The 19,951-nt window shown below is 35.6% G+C and overlaps 1 protein-coding gene and 1 non-coding gene across 5 annotated transcripts in view; both read left to right on the top strand.

Moving 5' to 3' along the window:
• SLC16A7 (solute carrier family 16 member 7) overlaps positions 1-19,951 on the top strand; it is a 188,339-nt gene that overhangs the window by 12,476 nt on the left and 155,912 nt on the right. The window lies entirely within an intron of this gene.
• Positions 12,299-12,406, top strand: LOC143642979 (U6 spliceosomal RNA). Its single transcript, XR_013156035.1, has one exon. It is a non-coding gene; the product is annotated as a U6 spliceosomal RNA (small nuclear RNA).

A 19,951-nucleotide genomic window follows, 5' to 3' on the forward strand; every position in this document is an offset into this window, starting at 1 on the left:
AACCCGTTTTAAACCCATTTTAAATGGATTTAGGAAGTCCCTCATCATAAGTAGTTTAACTCTGATCCATAGGAACCTTGAAGATGGTGCTATGATGAAATTCTAACACATGTTTAAAAATATGTTTCCTACAAAGTAAAACATAACTCCAAAATACACTGTTGAGGTAACACATTTAAAATGTGAAGAAGTTGCAGTGAACAGTATAACAAATTATTGTTAGGTGTCTTGTTTATCAAGTTTTTATGATATTTAATACTTTTAGAAATGTGAATGGAACTTTACAGTTTGGAGTTGATGAGATGTAATCTAATTTATGCATTGCAATTAAACTATCTCTTCCTCTATTCCAAAAAGATACCCAATTAAGGAGATGTGAGAAAAATATCAGGTAAGCAGATACTTACTATCAACTAAATAATGATTTATAGGAGATAGTTGATGGGGAAAACAGGAAATCCTCTACTGTTGATTGAATACCTTTTGTGGACAGGCCAAGTACAATCTACAGTATTTAAGTTCTAGTTTACTAAAACCAAGAGTGGAAGACCACGATTCAAATAAGAATTACATAAATCAGGTATGCATGAGATACCTTTCACAAAAGAACCAAACTAAATATTTAAATTCAAACATGCAAGGATTGTGACTAGTAATTTTGTTAAAATCCTTGCTGAAATAAACAAATATGATAAATAGAAAGGATTTTTTTCACAAAATTGATGGTTTCATAGAAAGTGGTTCTAATATATTATTTATGTTATTAAAAGACATTAGAATAAAATGAGGTAATTGAAGCCATGATTCTTTATTTCACTAAAGAATCAAATCAAACTTTATTTTTTAAAATCTTATATTCTTTGCTCTTATAGGCATCTCTTTTCTGCATTCCTGAGAAGTCTGAAATTCCTAGAGGTCTTAAATTAAAAACACATGCAACAACATAGTTCCCCAATTTTTCAGTGTAATTTGAATTTTAAATATGACAGTGGCTACTAAAGCAACCTTCCCCTTCCATCCTTTGCCATTGCCTTTTCTTCACTTTCTCTTATAAGAGGAATTTTGTAATAAGGTCGAAAACTCATGTATGAAGGGAAGTATATGCCACATTTGCTAAGGTTCAGATGCTGTGTTTGCTGCTGCTGTGAAACCAGTAGTACACTGTGTGGTCATGCAATTGTTATCACATACAGTGACGTTTCTAGGCATCACTAACTTTGATAATTAGTTTCTGTCTTGAAGTATCATGGATGGTATTTCCATTGCCCCTGAAATCTGCCTGTGGCGTATTGCTGAGACAATGACTTAACTACCATAAAGTCACTCATGTTGCTGACAATATTTTCTGGACTTCACCTTTTTTAGAGTTGAGGATTTATCTCTGCAAACTCTAAAGAGCCAGAAAGTCTAAAAAGATGAGCCTTTTGGAGGCTGCTTGTTGCCTCATCGTGGGCAGTGGCCTGGTTCCTGCTCCTGGACTTGACTCTGTTGGATCTTGGCACAGACTCTGGCCAGGACCTGGTGACTGGTCCCTGAAATGCCCTTCAGTTTTACTGGAAGGGGAAACTGCAAATAATAGTCATGGGAACCTAACAGCAACAGCATGATACCTAAAGTAACTGACTTGTTCTTTTATCTCCCTGGGCCTGTAACCTTTATTTATCAACACATAGATAGAGATTTCATTATATAGTATTTTAGTTGGCTTATAGTGGAAGAATTGGGGGCACTTAGTAAAGTATTTACTGACAGTGGGAAGCACCTTAATTATACCTAAATAACATTTTGTGGGAGTTCTTTCTTTTGCTTCTGACGAAAACATTTTATCTTGACTAAGAAAAATGAAATAAAACTAGAGAACAATAATAACAAAAACATTCACCATACAGCTCAGATATTCTGGTGTTACTGAAAGTGCCCTGGCACTTATCTTCTATTAATAATAATAAGCCTTTATTTTTTCCAGAATTTATTTTAAATTTTAAGAGATATTTTATTTTTTCAGGGAAAAATATCATTAGATTATTTTTACAAATACAAAAATATTTTCTGAATTGAATTTTAAGTTACCTTTGTTTGCTTTTTGTGGTGCAAAAATAATCCCATTACCTTCTTAAAGATTGCTTGATTCTAGCCTTTTGTTCACTTATTCTTTTGTTACTCAGTTTTCTCAATCCAGTTGTTCATGAGGGTAAAAAATAAGGAATGTTCAGTAGAATTAGAAGGGAGAATTGGGTTACTTTTATTCTGGAGGAAAAAATATAGGCCAATGAGAGTGTAGGAATTCCACCATTTCTACAATAAGCCAGTTATATGAAGAGAGCTAAGATATGTGACATTTCTTTCCACAGTTTCTCCAACATTTAGTTACTTAAAGTGTAACTAGAGCTTGTATCCTTTATTACAATTAATAGCATATTTTCTAGAATCATTACCCAGTTAAAAAATCATAATTTGCCTGAGAATTAAGATGATTGAGGTTTCATAGGTTTAATTGTTATATGTTGTGCCATAAATGCATTCTGGATAGGTGGCTGGCTAATTTTATTAAATAATTAAGCTAGATTTATCCAGTGTGTCTTATTTTGAGTTACTATATGGTATGAGGATGATATCTTTTCTATTTTTTTGCCATTATTGTAGGGCCCATTTCTCTATCAAATATGGAATAAAAAATTTAATCTGCATATATTATTGTTTGTTCTTTTTTGCAAGTTTTTAATAAGGTGAATGTGTTACTCAAATTAGTGCACATTCATAAAATTTGTAAAAGCATAATGTTTTCTTCTTATTAAGTATATGTATACTTCTCATTCATCATTAATATGCTTATCAAATGCTACTTGATCTTAGCTAGCCACTAGGCACTGATTCACAGCCTATGTACAGACCATACTTACCTGTTCAAAATTTTCCAAACTTGTTTCATTACAGATGGCATTTTCGTTGGGAATTTATGGTATTGGAATTTTATGGAGTATTACTTAAGAAACATTGCCTTGAGGAAAGACTTTCGTCTTTATAGACAAAGTGTCCGAAGAATACCTACATTTGTGTTTTGTTTTCAGAGCTTTTTATACATGTGCCATTGTCTCAGGTTTCACAATGCACATCAATGTAGGTAGCCACTATCCTTGTCTTCATAATTAAATGACAAACATCAAGATCATATGAGCTATTAAATTGTTAAGCATTGATGTAATAATAATAATAATAATAATAATAATAATATCAAAATGATGAATGGAATCATTGTATAGGAATTAGTTGTTGAGACTTGGGGTCATAGAATGGCCTAGTAAACGCAATAAAATAATTTAAATTTTACTTCCTCGTTAGGGAATAAATGGGCACTTACCACATCTCTATGATTATTTCATTTATTTGTAGTAGTATTGCGGTTTTGCCCAACCGCTAAGCTATCAGGGAACCTCTACTCCTCAGCTTCTCACTGCTTGCTAGACGACACTGCCGCACGCAGAAAAGGGGCTCGAGCCGGGGGTCTGGGTCCAAGGGGCGCACGCAGGAGACCTTGCTGCGGGTCTAAAGGACTGAAGGCCAAGTCAGTTAAGGCATAAAGCGAGGTAGCTTTATTGTTGGTAGACGCTTATGCCACGGCCGCCAGTAGCTAAAGACCACGAGGCTCAGCGAGCCCTGGATTATATACAGTTTGAGGAGAGGTGGAGTTAGGGCGTGGCCTCCAGGGGAGGGTAGCCAATCACACAGGGAGGACGGATGAGTGACTGTGACCATAGAGATGCTGTTCCTGAGTGTACTTGTAGCAGTGGATGTTGGGTAGGTGGAGGACTAAGGAGAAGACCAATAGGGTTAAAGAGATAAGACTGCATCATCACTAGTCGCCGGTGAGGCTTGTAATTCAGAGGCCTAGAAGAACCGGACGTGCCAAAATGGCGAGGGAGGGAGAGAAAGACTAAGCTACCAGGCCAAGAATAAAATTATGCCACATAGTATCACTCTGTCTTCCCAAACCTTGGGCTTTTATTTGTTAGAGGAAGCATTTATTTTGCTGATATCTTGTTTCTTCCTATACTGTGTACATGGAGATATTCTAAAATTTTTAACTCCTTTGCTGGTAAAAGCTCTTAGTTACTGAAACATTTATTTTACTGTTCTTACTCTATTCTGTGAAATCCTGAGGTTCATTGCTTCATAGGCAAAGACATTTAGGGTATAATGCAGGATATTAAGAAAAAAATTCAAACAATTCCTTGACATTTGTAACTTGAATTCTTACCTTTCCTTTTGTAGCCATAACATTGTTATTTGTAGCCATAGCATTACATTGCTTGATTATTCATACATTATATGCTTATCTGCCAGATAGACTTCACAGAACATACAACCTTGCCAGCATCCCTATGTCATTTTTCTTTACATATTCTAAAGCTTTATTACATATACCATGTACTCAAATATTTTGTTAAGCTACAATGGCTAGCCAACATAAATTGCTATGTATTATAGACTTAAAATATTAATCCTTAGTAATTTTTATTACCAGTTACATTTCCATGTAATCTCATTTCACTCTTTCTAGCATTACTGACGTCTATTAAATTAAAAATATAGTTGTATTCATTAATGGGATCAAAAAGTCACTTAAGCAACTTTCCTAAATTTTGATTGCTTGCTCATCTATTAAAACAGTACACTATAATTTTTCCTTCTAAACTTCCTGTAATGAAGATAAACATTATGCAAAACAAATTCTTTTAAAGTAGAATATTCCCTTCCATTTCCAAAATGCATTACATTTAGTTTTAGTTGCTCAATAATCACACTGATGTGACAAATCTCTTTTTGATCATTGGTATTAAAATACACATAGATATTAAAATCAAGAACTTCCAAAGAGAACTGGTTATGACTTTTGATCATTGATACCATTATTTCCTCCATGGACACAACCCACTTTTTAAATTGGATGTGAAAACATCTCTAGTGAAATTTTGGTATAATAAATATCTTTGATAGTAGAAGTGATGTTTGACTTGGAAATTGACTGTGTTTTCTGTGCAATTTTATGTTGGTATAATTTTATGATTTTTTTATCCTCACATATTCCCACTTACAGTGCATGTTTATGAGGGAAATCTCAATGGATTTATTTTGCATTTCAACTACCCTAAAAATCTCTACAGGTTGGATGAATTGAAAGTGAGCATGTAATCTTTTAGATAACGTCTCGCTTTAACATAAAGATTTTGCCAAATACTTTCTTTTCAAAATGATCATTTAGCCTTTACCTAGTCTGTTTACAAGGCATAAATGCCCTTTTTCTTTCCAGATTTGTAGAATTCAAATAAAAGAGAATTTAAATTTCAGATTTGCATTGAAGACTTCATTTCAGTTTGGTATCATGGATTATATAACACAATCCCTTTACATAAATTGGATCATACAAACAAACTTAGAGTTTATTTAACCCAATATTTCATTCAATTAATTGATCTTACTGAATCCTTGAAAAGAATATCCAGCTTCAATTTGAAGGTTTGTTGGATTCAGAAATCATCACCTTACAAGAAAGGTCATTTTTTCTTAATTACCTCCATTTTTTTTTTAAGTTTATTTTAAGACCATGATGAGAGGAAAAATGCCTCTGATTTGCATTCATTGCATTATTTACATTTTAATCAATTTATGAATTAGAAAATTCATACCAGAAAGATAGGTCTTTGTTTCCCTGTTCACAGATTCTAAGGGAATCTTCTCTACCTGCATCTCCAGTGAAGGTAGCCATGTGTATATCACATGACATAGGCTGAGTAAATCAAAGCCTGTCAATCAGAATAGTGGGAACTGGAGTTATAAGGTCTAAACTCCGAGCTGATGACTCTGTCAGCACATTTGCAAAAGGCAGAGAGGAGAATGGAGCATATGTACAAAACAAGCAATTTTAATAATATTATAATGATCATTTACATTTATTGAGTACCTACTATGAGCCAGGCACTGTCCTAAATACTTTATATGTATTGTCTTGTTTAATCTACGCATATAAGAGAAATACTTTAATACTTCCATTTAAAAATGAACGAAGGCACCCAGATATTAAATAATACACCAGAGGGCATGAAGTTAGATAGTGTTTGTATCTGAACACTCTAACCCCAGATTTCACATTTTAATACAGACCGTTCTGTTAGGATCTGAGCTATTCAGGACCCTATACAACAGAGGGGCCAGCTACCTGGTAATACCTTACCTCTGCATTTGAGTTCTATGTTGATTCTGTATTTTTTTCCCTCTCCCTTTTCCTTATTGAGTTGAGTGGGTTTCAATTTCTTGTGACCATAGGTTCCTGCTTATGGAGAATATTTGATTATTTATATTATTTTGAATTTTACATACATAATGAACTCTGTATGTTATACAAAGCAAATCAGATCAACCTGCAAATTATCCATTGCTTTATATTAAAATATTTTCCTCTGAAAGCCTTAGTAATTATTGGATTTATATTGATATGTGTTTATGAAAGATTATATATGAAGACAACCCAATATAGCCTACATTAGAGTTAGTATTGAGGAGATAGGCATCAGCTAAGTGAACTTGCCTAAGTATTTGGAACACACACATTGCCCTAGGGCTATTTAGAAATTACGTAATTTCTCTTAGTATTTCCATCAGCCTGAAGTTGATGGTTAAAGTTCCCTTTAATCACTTTCTATTCTTGGTTTTGCAAAAAGAGCAATGTCCATATTACTTTTTACCCCTGTGATGACAGGATAGAATAAAGGGTGTGGTATCCACTGCAAGGACCAGAAAGTAGGAAATTGGCAGAGAATAAAGTAGGAGGCAAGCATTTGTGAGGAACAGAAATCAAATATACATTAAGAACAAATCCCAAAAGGGAAGCATATGAGATTATTATTTAGAAACAGATGAAACTATGCACAGAAGTTCACTAAACTGAAAGAAATATGTATAGTTTTTATTATTCATAATATTACTTTTTAAAAACAGTTACGTTTCACACCAGCATCTGAGCTTTTTTTTTTTCTTTTTTTACATGGGCAGGCACCAGGAATCGAACCCGGGTCCTTGGGCTTGGCAGCCAAGCATTCTTACCTGCTGAGCCACTGTGGCCTGCCCAGTAGCTGAGCTTTATAGCCCTTGTACTTTCTTAGCTGTGCTAAGTTGCCCCACTGATTGTATTTAACAAGCCCAAACACAATCTGGTTTGGTGCTGTTTTACTGACAACTGGACGATTGGTTTTTACCGGTGTTTCTTGACAAGTCATATGTAAGACCTGGTGCACTGTCATTGACATTTCGGAGTCTGAACATCTACTGTCTAAGCATCCATTTTTATTAGTTAAATGTCTGCCTTCAAGAGCTTGATTTCTCCAATCCCATGTTCCTCTATTAAAGGTCCTGTTTATACCTGGTTCCATATACTGCTTACCAGTATAGAAATGTTACAGCTCCCCAGTGCCTTCTGAGTGTTAGGGACCTGTCTTTGTAATCTCTTACCCTAGGAGGTAGAACACTTTAACCCTTAAACTGAACTCCTGATACCCCACAGTGGAATATCGCCATGGTGACTTCTAGCTTGCCTGACCTTCAGGCTGTTACCCATCATACATTCAAGCCCCGTTGGACCAACTTTTGAACCATGCTATGGGCTCTTCCAAACTATTGCTAATGATTGTCATTTGACCTCTAATATTTAATATGATTTGAATGTCCCATTCTTTGTGTCCCAGAATTGTCAAGCTGCTAGTTTTTCTTTTCAAGATGACAGCATCCTTGAGAGGTAAAACCATGTCTCTTGTAATATACAGTGTTCTCCTACTGCTTATTCTTTCTGAAATATTTAGTCAACTTATAGAACCATAGACCCATACTCATGCTGCCTTGTCTGAGTGTGATTAACTATTACATGGTACTGACGAACAGTTTTCATTTCACTGTTAGATTACAATCTCATTTAGAGGTGAAACAGTGTCTTTTGGAATCTACACAGAGTGTTCCCCCATTGATTACTCTTCCTGAAATATTGACTCAACTTCTAGAACCATAGGCCTGTTCTCACACTACCTTGTCTGAGTCTGTTCAAGTTACCACATATTACTGACTGATCTTGGACTATGATACTAATTGATAGGACAAATAATTTGAAATTGATTAATGCAGTTAATCCTTGAGAATATATCAGATTAACAAAATCAGTAATCCTTTAATACCTCTCTTAACATCTGGTTAAAACTTAGATTTGGTGCAAAAGAGACCTCTTGGATATATGGTGTAAATAGGAGTATAGGTTTGTTTCATGTTTTAAGGTATACAAATAGCAGTTTTCAAGGTTTCACTTTTATAGAAGCTATGAAAAGTGTGATTCTCTTACTCTATCCATGATTTTTTGGGGTGGGGGAAGGGATGGTACACAGAGTAATACCTCTTCATGTTAACTCAGCGATGGAAATTTGTCCTTGTTTTGAGAAAACTGTGTATTTTAGTTACATTTTATAATATTTCCTCAAATTTATAACTTTCCCTGCTTTTTCCATTCTACCTTTCAAGCACACATGCCTTGGTGTTCTCTGATTCTTCTGGTTGAAATAAATGTGTAATTAATGCCTTGGTCATCATCACATTGTACACTCAGAGTGAAAAGGTGGTCTAAATCTACTCTATGCCTGCCGAGTACTCGAGAGTGTATTGTGTGCTCAGAAAAGGTAAAGACAGATGAAGTGAGCTGAAAAGCTATCTTTAATGAAGGGTAAGCCAACATTGGAAATATCTATATAATTACATGTTCAAATATTATTATTGACCTACTTATATGTTGCTGTGCTACTGTCTAGATGAGCATATGCTTGTGTAGGTATGTGCCTTCATCACTATTGAGAAGCAAATTGAAAGAAATGCAGGCATTGACAGATATGCCTTATGCAGACCGGTGAGACAGAAACAAAACAACTTGCAGTTTGGGAAAAGATTTTATTATATAATTTCATGTATAGAAAGATATATCTGAATGATAGAATTATTACCGAGACATATTTTTTTCTAAAACAATTATATCTACTGGGCCATATTATGTGTAATATTTCACATCTGAAATTTTTCCTGTTTCAATTTTTCGTATATTTACTGAGACCCTCTTGTATGTGAAACACTGTATTATGTGGGCAGACCATGAAGGAGACAAAAGAATAATATGCTAGTAAGTATGATTCCACGTTATAGAAGTAAAATCATAAAAGTTTTGAAAAAGAGTATCTGGGAACAAATCTTAAACATTTCAAGGAATAATTTTTTTCTGGGTTCCTTTTAAGCTCCTGAATATGTGTGTGGTTTTGTTCGTTTGTTTTCCTTTCATTTAAAGAAAAAAAAAACAACATATGACTTAAAATTGAAGATATGGTCTCAGTTTCATTCCCCACAAATGAGTACATCCAGCTATGGTTTGGGTTATTTCCAGGCCACCTTTAACTCAAAAATGAATAATGCTTTAATTGATTTATCTCATTAATCCAGTGAGGCAGACCAATGAGAAAATTCTCTCCATTTTACAGATCAATAAAACTGAGGCTCAGGGGATTTGAGTGACTCATTCACAGTCACATAACAAATATAGTATAGCCTGGACTCAAAAACGGAAACCCTGAATCCAAGCTTGAGAGTCCTTCCACTTATTCAACAGCTGCCCACACTGTCACAGAAATGACTAGCTATCACCGTATTAGAATACATTCTGAGCTAAGAGTAATTCTGAAATCCAAGTTCCTTCTCACTTTTCCTTTGATTATTTTGCCTCTGAACTTTCTGGCCCACAGCTGAGAGAAAATGTCTGGTAAAAGCAAAAGGGATCTAGATTGTGCCCTGGACAATTTAAATTCTTTTGCCACTGAATGAAATAGGTTTAAATTTTTCATTTGGATATGTATTAAATGGGGGTTTGATGTACCAACAAGAAACTTTCCTCTTATGACATTAATAAATATTATTTTATATAGTTTTATTTCCTACTCTCAAGAACACAGAGCGTAGTTGTTGAAAGTACTTGACCTTTATGCGCAGTGTATAAATTAATTCATGTTATTATTTCAGTTTCACAGTTGAGTTGTCCTGTAAATAAAACTTTCTCTTCTTTAGAAACGAAGCCAATCTTACAGTTCCCCATAGATCGCACATCTCTTACAGCATGCTATGCTTCATACACTGACCTGGAACCCAGGAGAGTTTATGCGCAATTGGTGAATTAAACCAGAAGTAATTTTCTCTGGCATAATGTCACAACCTCAATGATGAAGAAAGTCCATTAATTTATTTTGTGATTAATTAGATAAACATCTAATTGAATTTTTTCAGAAGTAAAGTTTGAGAGACCACTGTTTAGATTTCCTGTACAAATACAAATGCATTTATGTGTTATCACGCAGTTGTCTTTCTATTCTATATGTGTGTATGTCCTTGTCTTTTGATTTTTATCTTTTTGTATCTGGTGTTTCTCAATTAACTTTTCTAGAGAGAAACTTTAGCCTTCTGAGGAAAGATTCTTTACCTTTCCGTAATGACATATTTTTTGCTCACAGAGCTTCAGGAGAAGACTAGGTATAAGGACTTTCTCTGCATAAATCCCATCACATTTACAGAGTTCCCATCCTCTTTCATACAGGTGACAATCTTCATCCTATTTTTGTCTACTTCTCAGATTCTTCCTTTACTTCCTCTCACATAACACTGTTTATTTCTCAAATCTCTGACTTCATATCTGACTTCAGAATTTCAGCTCTTCCTTTCTAAGATGATGATTTCCAGCTCTAAAACTCTACCCCAGAGTGTTCTCTTCAGCTGCCATCTGCACAACCACTGCCTGCACATAGCCTTTGGTACAAATCCAGTAATATCCTCCCAGTCTTCCACGTTGGAAACTTCAGGGGCATTCTTGACATTTCTTACTGTGTGATCTAAGTTTTCACCAGATTATTAAGATTTTAGATATATCTTTTGAATGTGACATTTTTTTTCCATTCCTGTTACCCCTGCTTAGAAATCTTGAATGCGTTCCACCTGAACCATTTCACAGCTCTTCTCTCTCTTTTTTAAAAATTATCCGCATTGTCATAAAGCAGTTTCACTAAAGAACAACTCTAATCATATTTCTCCCATGTTACAATCCTATGTTAATTACCCCCGCACCCTCACTTTTGTAATACTTAGCATAGCCTATAAAGCCCTTTTACAGTCAGGCACAGCCTTATATTTTCAGTCTCAATTCCTCTCCCTTCTGATCATTCACCCAGTGATTCAGGGCCCATCATTTGCCAGCCTTCATCAAAAATATACACCTTTGAATATTCTGCTTTTTGTATCTGAAATGACCTATCAAACTTCTAATTTCTTGTTTTATAAGATGCAGTTCAATTGTCACTTCCTCTATAATGTTATGCTACAGTCCTATAGGATGCATTAATTGTTTTTAAAGGACCTTAATCCACTCCTTTTGTAATACTTAGCACATTTGATTAGTATTATATGCTTAGGAACCTGTTTCCCATACTATGGAGTGAGGGAAAACCACATCATATTCTTTCTTTTTTTTTAACCCAGCACTAAACTTACACCGAACTGTATATAATATGGTAGGTCTCCAATTACTGACTAAATGAATGAAATAATTAATGTCCCACTCAGCACTGAAAGTAAATTTTCTGGTTCTTAGGATAGAGGGAAAAGGAACAGTCTCTTAAGACTACATTAGATTCTCAAAAGACTTTTCTTTATGACTTGGACATCTGTTTGTCTGCTCGTCTGTCTACCTACTTATTTATGTATTTTTCGTCAGACTATATCTGTCTGCCTCCATCATGCCATATACAGTGTTTGAGCAGTGCTTGGAGTTCACAGAAATTATTATTACACTTTTTAAGTAATTATTAAATTATTTTTCAAATAATTTATAACTAAATTTTCTATCCAGAAGTTATTTACTTGACTATTGGATTGATATGCTTTTCTCATATTTGCTCAAATATTTTATTACGAACCATGCCCATATTATACATTAAACTGTGAAAATTATCTACTCATAGATAATAAAAGAAATACATTGTATTTACAAGCAACTTTTAAAAGGAAGTGGTTGACATATTTATATGTTATTGCTATAAATACAGTCTAAGAAAAAACTTCACGCGACAACATGAAACAGGCAAGAACAACTTTATTCATAACTGCCATGATAGAGCAGAGAGAATGGAAACAAAGGATAGCAAGCTTTTTAAGGTGTTGGGTGGGCTGGTGAGAAAGCACCAGGAAAGCGCTTGCTTTGGTGGCACATCTACTAAAATTGGAACGATACAGAGAAGATTAGCATGGCCCCATGTGCAAGGATGACACCTAAATTCGTGAAGCATTCCATATTAAACAAACAAACAAACAAACAATAAACCCAGGAGATAATGGGGTTTGATCTCTGGAGAGGGTGAGTAATTTTCAGCGATTGCAGTTAGGACTGCTGGTTTCTAAATGTTTTCCTTTGAGGGTAATTAGGGCACCTAGAGTCTGTAAGGGCCAAAGGGGAGGAAAAGGGAGATGAGGATCTGCCCAGTTAGGAGCCTCTCAGGCAGCTGAATGGTGTAAGACCCTAGGTGAGCAGAGGTCAGGGGCCCGGAGTCCAGGAGAAGCCTGTCTTAAAGTTTAATCATGCTCAGGGGAACTTAAGGCAGCCTGGTTCATACCTTCAACTACAAAGCGTTTAAGAATGTGTACCCATGTAGAATTTCTTAAATTTGGACTTTAGTCTCAAAAATATGCCTTATGCCTTTCTGCATCCAAACTTTTTGTTTCAGTTTGCTAAAGCTTCTGGAATGCAATATACTAGAAATGGATTAGCCTTTTTCAAATAGGATTTATTAAATTACACATTTGCAGTTTTAAGGCCATGAAAGTGTCCAAATTAAGAGATGAACCAGAGTATATCTTCTCAGAGGAAAGGCAGCTGGCATCTGGGTTCCTCTGTTATCTGGGAAGGTGATGTTTGCTGTCCTTCTCTCTGGTCTTCTGGTTTCACATAGCTCTCTCAATGCCTGTGGGTCCTTCTGCTTCTCCTTGGGGTGGTTTCTTTCTTAGTTTTCTCTCTCTCCGTGAGCTCTCTTAATGGACTCCAGTAAACAATTAAGACTCTCCTTGAATGGACAGGGTCACATCTCCATGGAAACAACCTAATCAAAAGGTCCCCCCCACAATACATCTGCACCACAAGATTGTATTAAAAGAGCATGGCTTTTCTGGGGTACATAACAGTTTCAAAGCAGCACATTTTTGATTTCTCAATTTAATATGTATTTTTTACATATTAAATTGAGCAAAAAAATGCATATTACAATCTCCATCTATTGAAGTTTAGCCTGTCTGTGAGGGGCAACTTAAATTCCACACATTTTTTATGATGCCTGTTCTAGTGGCCCCACCTGGAAGAAATCTGTTTCCCTTTTAGAATTTTCTTAGCATTTGCTGATTAAATAATGCTTTTGTAACTCATTGTGTGTGATCTTGCTTTTTGAACTTTTTATGCATTGGTTGTAAACTTTTTGAGGGAAAACAGCATGTTTATATCTTTTGATTCTAAATGATATATATTAAAGTACATTTACATAGTATACCCAAGCAATAATTGATGAAACAAAAAACAAATGAGGAAGAGCTAGATTAGCATTATGGGACTTGTGATGCGTCCTGTCCCTCCTTTCCTTATCGTTGCATGTGCCACTTGATGGCACTTTGTCACGGTAATTTTTCTTTGTTGAGGTGCATTTTCTTTCTGGGAACCCCATCTTTCTGGACCCTGAGAATTATTACAATTTCACACCAAGTTGTATTATTGGTTTACAGGTAAAACCTTTTTTAAAAATACGAATAGATTTTCCTTGTCTTTCATAGTTTAAAATACAGACCAGAAAATTTGGCAGATACTGGTAGTCAGACAACAGCCATTTAGCATTTGGCAACTTGCTAAACCTTTAAGGCTGTCTCCTCATCTATAAAAGGTGGGTGGTAAAACCACTCTCATTAGGGTTGCTGCAAGAATTGAATTAAATGCCTTTGGAAATTGCTTGGCTCATACTGCAGGTTCAAGACAAGACAGATTCTTTCTTCCAACTATGCAACAAACACAATTATTCTTACTTAGCCCAGAACCAAATAGCACTATATGAAGCAAAACCTAATGTAATAGCTCTGTGACCTTAATTCTTTTAAATTATTTTGTTGATGGAATATATATGCATTTAATTTTCACTAGATATTTTTCATAATAAAATAATACTTGTAAGAATTTGATCTTCCCAGGTGCTGGTTAAAGGTTAAGCTAGTTTTCTGTTAAGATAAAATGATTAAAACCAGTGTTTTCACAGTACCCATCTAAATGACATATTTAGAATCATAAAATATATTACATTTGTTTCAAAGGCAAATAGCCAGAAAATGTTCCTTTATATGTGTTCGATTTTTTCAATAAGGAGATGTTCATAGTACATATTAAGCACCTAGGACTCTTAGCTTATTTTTAGTTAAAAATTAAAATTTGGAAATGGTTCAGAAGAGTTTTAGGGTCAAAAATGAGGTGGAATTTGGTAGAAATATGCTTTCAAGTAGCATCAGTGTGGTTTCCTGAGGAGTTTGACATGCCACTTGGTTATTTTTTTCAACTATTACTAATAATTGGATTTATTTTCTTCCTGAATTTGGGGTTATAGTCCACTCTCTTCTGCTACTTTGGGCTTTTGGGAAGAAAATAAATTTCCTTCTTTGCTTTTATTTGTGGCAAAATGGCAAGACAGTTACTTACTGAAGACAAACCTTAAGCATTTTGAGACATCAAACTTGAAATAAATAGACATATCTTCTAGGAAAAGAAAATTGGTACTGGACTTAACAAGGCCTAATGATACAGTGTTATATTCAGATTCAGAGAGCCTCTCAGAAATATAGTTCATGCTGTAATCTATCATTATAGGTACTTGCCTCATCGACCCATTTCAAGCATGTATTGAGTTTTTACATATTCAAAGCACTGTACCAGATGCAGCTGGTAAGAGAGTAAATCTAAAGAACATCTGGTCCATGACCATAAGGAGCTTAATTAGTGTGTATGCGTATTTGTTTGCCTGTTTGTGCCTGGGTAGGTGGGGGAGTTAAGTAAATTTGCTGTAATACAAAACCAACTAGAAGAGAGAGAGAATAAGAGAGAGAGAGAGAGAGAGAGAGAGAGAGAGAGAGAGAGAGAGAGAGAGAGAGAGAGAGAGAGAGAATAAGAAAAGGAGAGGTCACATTTTGATGGTGGGATCAGTGAAAGATGCTAGCAGAGGGATGACTGGAGCCTAAGCACAAAGGCGGGAAAGAAAAGGTTGAATTAATTTAATGGGAGTAAAGCAGATTAAATCTGAATCCTAGACTTTGGTATTATTTCACTTTTAGGCACCTTTAACAAAGTGACTTAAAATTTGTAACTTTTAGAAAAGTGGAAAAGTTATCTGCTCCTGGTTTTCTTGAGGTTTTTAAAACTAGTCTGAATTTCTCAACCCTAACACTATTGATATCTTGGAGCAGCTAATTCTTTGATGGGAGCAAGGTTATCCTGTGCTTTGTAGGATGTTTAGCCAACTTGTTGCCTCTGTGCTGGTATTAGGGTGAGGCCTGGGAGGCAACTAGGGTGCAGTGTTTAGGGAGGCACTCATTCTCAGGGTCATATAAATGCTACTTTGCTTGCAGGACTCTGAGAATGAGTGTATCTTTAAATTTAGGCACCCCTCTTGCTTCACCATAGTCCAGCACTTGCCCCTACCCACTGGAAACCAGTAGTACCCTCCCAATTTTTGCAATCAAATATGTCTCAAAATGTTGCCACATATTCTCTGGAGGACAAAATTACTCCCAGTTAAGAACTCCTGCAGTCCAACCAGAATAACTCAGCATATTTCTTTTTCATCTGTAAAAGGCTGAGGGGTTTTCTTAGCTCAAATTTTAAAAAATGCATTTTTTTCAGTTGCCAAGTGGGATATTTTGTGTATTCAGGTAAAATCTAGATACAAATGTATTTTGGGCAGTGTATGACTGACTGAGATACACTTGGAGAGTAAGTGTTTGAAGAGAGAGCTGTGGAGAGAAACTAAATGAGTTAATGGGCTGGTAGGCATTGACATTATGGAAAATACAAGGACTTGTGTGAAAGTTACCTAAAAGTGAGGAATCCATTCTGCCATTAATAATATACCTGGCTTCTTCTAGGTGGATATTACAGATTTTAAAGTACATTTTCTTGTCCTTGTACACATATGCAGGAATATCTACAATATACTTGTACTTTATTTTTGCAAAATTAGGCAGTCTTCTTGGTTAATAATTTATTGTGCTTTCATATCAGTGAATTTAAATTCTGCTCTATCCTATTCTATTTCCCAACAAATACTAGGGCACTAATGAGAACTGAGCTCAGGCTTTGGACTTTGAGGGAAGCTGTGGCCCTTGGGAAACTGAAGCTTGTGCAGTGTGGCTGCCAAAATTATAGATACCTCAGACCCGGGTAGACTACTATCTGTAATGGTTAGCATGGGATCACAAAACCACAGTATATTGTGTACGGTCCGTTTTCATGGTAAAGGTAAAATATGAATGCTATTGTTGCTTAATGTGTAGCAAAAGGATTTAATCCCTAAAATTCCAAGTGTCTCATATTCAGTTATTTGTTAACCACACATTGCTCAAATATGTTACTCAAGGTATTTTGCAGTATTTATTACAAAAGTTGGCACCTGGTAATAACAACAAATAAAACAACTAAGTGTCATAGCTTACTGACTTCTGCCAAACAGTGCACTGTGTTTATTTGGGCATTCAATGCTCAACAACCCTTATTAGTGGTTAATATTATTATTCCCATTTTATGGTTATGGAAACTGAAAATTAGCCAGGTTCATTAATTTGCCTACAATTGCATGTTAGGATTTCACAACTAGATCTTCCAACTCTAAATCCATATTCTTAAATATGACTTAAGAGCTGTCTGTAAATGGCTTTGTAGATTGTGTGAGGCATAACTCCAGGTGGCACTGTGCATATGGTGTGTATCGGGAGGGCCCTGAGACTATACTGGTAAGTGTGCAATAGGTGCCAAATGAATTCTAACATTTTTAAGTGTGATTCATCTTTAAAATTGTATTCTGAATGGTATGCAGTTGGTGACTAGGGAGTGGGCAGAGATTTCCTTTTTTTCTGCAGAGACTTGCCTAAATGTAGATTGCACTGAGAAAGGCTGGAACTGAATTGAAAGCCTATTCCTTGCTTATTATGGTTTCTACATTGTAGCATAGCTGATGAAACCTAGGAGAATGAAACTAACGCTTTAGAACTATTCCTTCAGCTAGTGTTAGTGAAAACTGTATAATGCCACTAGAGTTCTTTTTCTGAGGCCTAAGGCTAGAATATTCTTTCACCACTATTTATTATTGTCATGGAGCCATTAGCTTTTGCCATTAGAAGCTATGTTGTACTAAAGGTGTTACAGCTGGATGTATGTGCTCCAGATTCTCATTACATGCTGCTGACCTCTTCCTATAAATCTCAGCTTAGAGATATCAGCTTTCTTCTTGTTGGTCCTAATTGGAAAGGTCTCTGCTATATCCAGGTACAAAATGTACTTTCGGAGCTTGAATTTCTGCCCCTTATTAACATTGCCCTTGGGACTTATTTCCTCAATGCTGTTTCATTGGAAATCTGTCTGGAATACCTCGGTTTTATATACAAAGTGAACTTATGGTAGAACATTTTACAAATCATGCAATGCAATAAATGAAAACACAGTGTAATATTTTTGCCATTAGAAAATGTTCAAATGTCCTTTACTTTACAAATTGAGTACTCTCATGCCATTTCTTCGCTTAATAATATGAGAGTAAATTCATGAAGTTTTCAGTGGTTTGAAACTCATTTCAGAATACAAATGGCAGGTATGCAATAGCAAATTCCTTGAAGGTTTTGTAAAGAACTGTGTTATAATTTCCTAAAATCTGCCTACACTTAGAAGGGATTCTAGTTTGGCAAGATTCCTTTTGTGTAAAGAGTGCTGTCAGTTAGATGGTAGAATGAGGAACTCCCAGTTTCCATCCCCCCTCAGCAGAAAAACAGCTGCAGCTGGCAGAACCAACTTTCTCATGGCTCTTTCAAATAAAAATTCAAAGGGTTACAGTAACTGACTAAATGTTGAATCAAGGAAAAGGCCACAAAAAGACAGTAGGAAATCTTGTGGCACTCTTTCTGGCCCTTCCCCCAGTTCCTCTGCTTGGTACAGTGTCAGCCCATACTCCCAGTGCAGCTTTGGGTCCCAGGTCACTAAGGAAATGGACTGACATTTATATGCGTGCCTGTCTATACTCATCTGTCATGTGGTAACCTACAGGACTGATCCAAGATGCTAGGCTCTGGCTCACAGGTCCCAGAACTTAATTTGGGTGTGAAACTTGCTGGCAGGGCTGCAAAAACAGTATAAGAAAACAAAACCACAATTGCCTAGAGCAAAGGATTAGCAATTGAAACATACAACAGTGCCTAGGATGTGGAAGAAAGTGTATTTCCTGGGAGAAGTTGGCCCATACCAAGTGCCTGTGTTTGGGGTAACACATAAGGGCACGCGTCATGCCTGGTATATACTCAGGAAAGGATACGTGCTCAGAAAAGTTCTGGAAAGACCCTGTGCTTTCACCTCAGGCTGCTCTTTAGGCTCACTATAAAGCTGCTTAAGAACTGTAAGAGAACACAAGAACAAAACCAATCTGCAAAGACTGGGAAAAGTATTTACTCTCTTTCCTTATTATTTTTTGTTATGCCTGGTATTCAAGGTAATCTGTCATAATAACTGGATTACAAATTTAGGAAGCAGATGCTTGAATAAACATGTGTCAAGTGATACAATGCTTGTATATATAGTTTGAAAAAAATCACCAAAAAATCGGCTACCATATCCTTCAACAATAAGAATGGGGAAAAAAAGTAAACTTGGAGAAAGGAACATCTTCAGGGTTAAAAAAAACTCATTCAAAGCAACAGAAACCACCAATGAGGGATAAACAGCATGGACAAAAACTAAGTAAACTGTCCTAAAATACTCAAGAGAACTAATGAAAAACATAGACAAAGAACTAAAGGAAATTAGGAGCACTGTATTTGAACAAAATGAGAATTTCAATAAAGAGCTAAAAATTATACGAAGAGAAAAAGACTAAGCAGAAATGGTATAGCTGAAGAGCATAGTTATTGAAATAAAAAAAATTTCCTAGAGTGGTTCAGTAGCAGATGGGAGCTGGCAGAAGAAAGATTTAACAAACCTTTTTTAAAGACGACTATCAAAATGAATTTTAGGAAAATGAAGAAAAAGGAATGAAGAAAAGTGAATCTTAAGAGATTGGTGAGACAAAACCAAGTATACCAATGCACACATTATGGAAATCCCAAAAGGGAAAGAGAGAGAAAGGGGCAGAAAAAATATTCGAAGAAATAACAGTTGAAAACTTCATAAAGTTAATCCAAGACCTGAATATACAGATCCCAGAAGCTCAATGAAATCCAAATAGGATAAACTCAAAAGTCCACACCAAAACAGATTGCAATAAAACTGTTGAATGCCAATTTTTATTAGAAATCACAGAGGCAAGGAGGCGATGGGATGATGCAGTTAATGGGCTGAAAGCAAAAACTGTCAACCAAGAATTCTATGACTGGCAAAACTGTCCTTCAAAAATGAGGGAGAGAATAAGACATTTCCAGATAAAATCTGAGGGAGTTCATTGCCACTAGACTTGTCCTGCAAGAAATGCAAAAGGGAATTCTTCAGGTTGAAAGGAAATACTTCAAAATGACACGAAATAAAGATCTCTCTATACCATATACAAAATTAGCACAAAGTGGGTCAACAACCTAA

This window comes from Tamandua tetradactyla, chromosome 7, assembly GCF_023851605.1.
Source record: "Tamandua tetradactyla isolate mTamTet1 chromosome 7, mTamTet1.pri, whole genome shotgun sequence".
NCBI classification, from domain to species: Eukaryota; Metazoa; Chordata; class Mammalia; order Pilosa; family Myrmecophagidae; genus Tamandua; species Tamandua tetradactyla.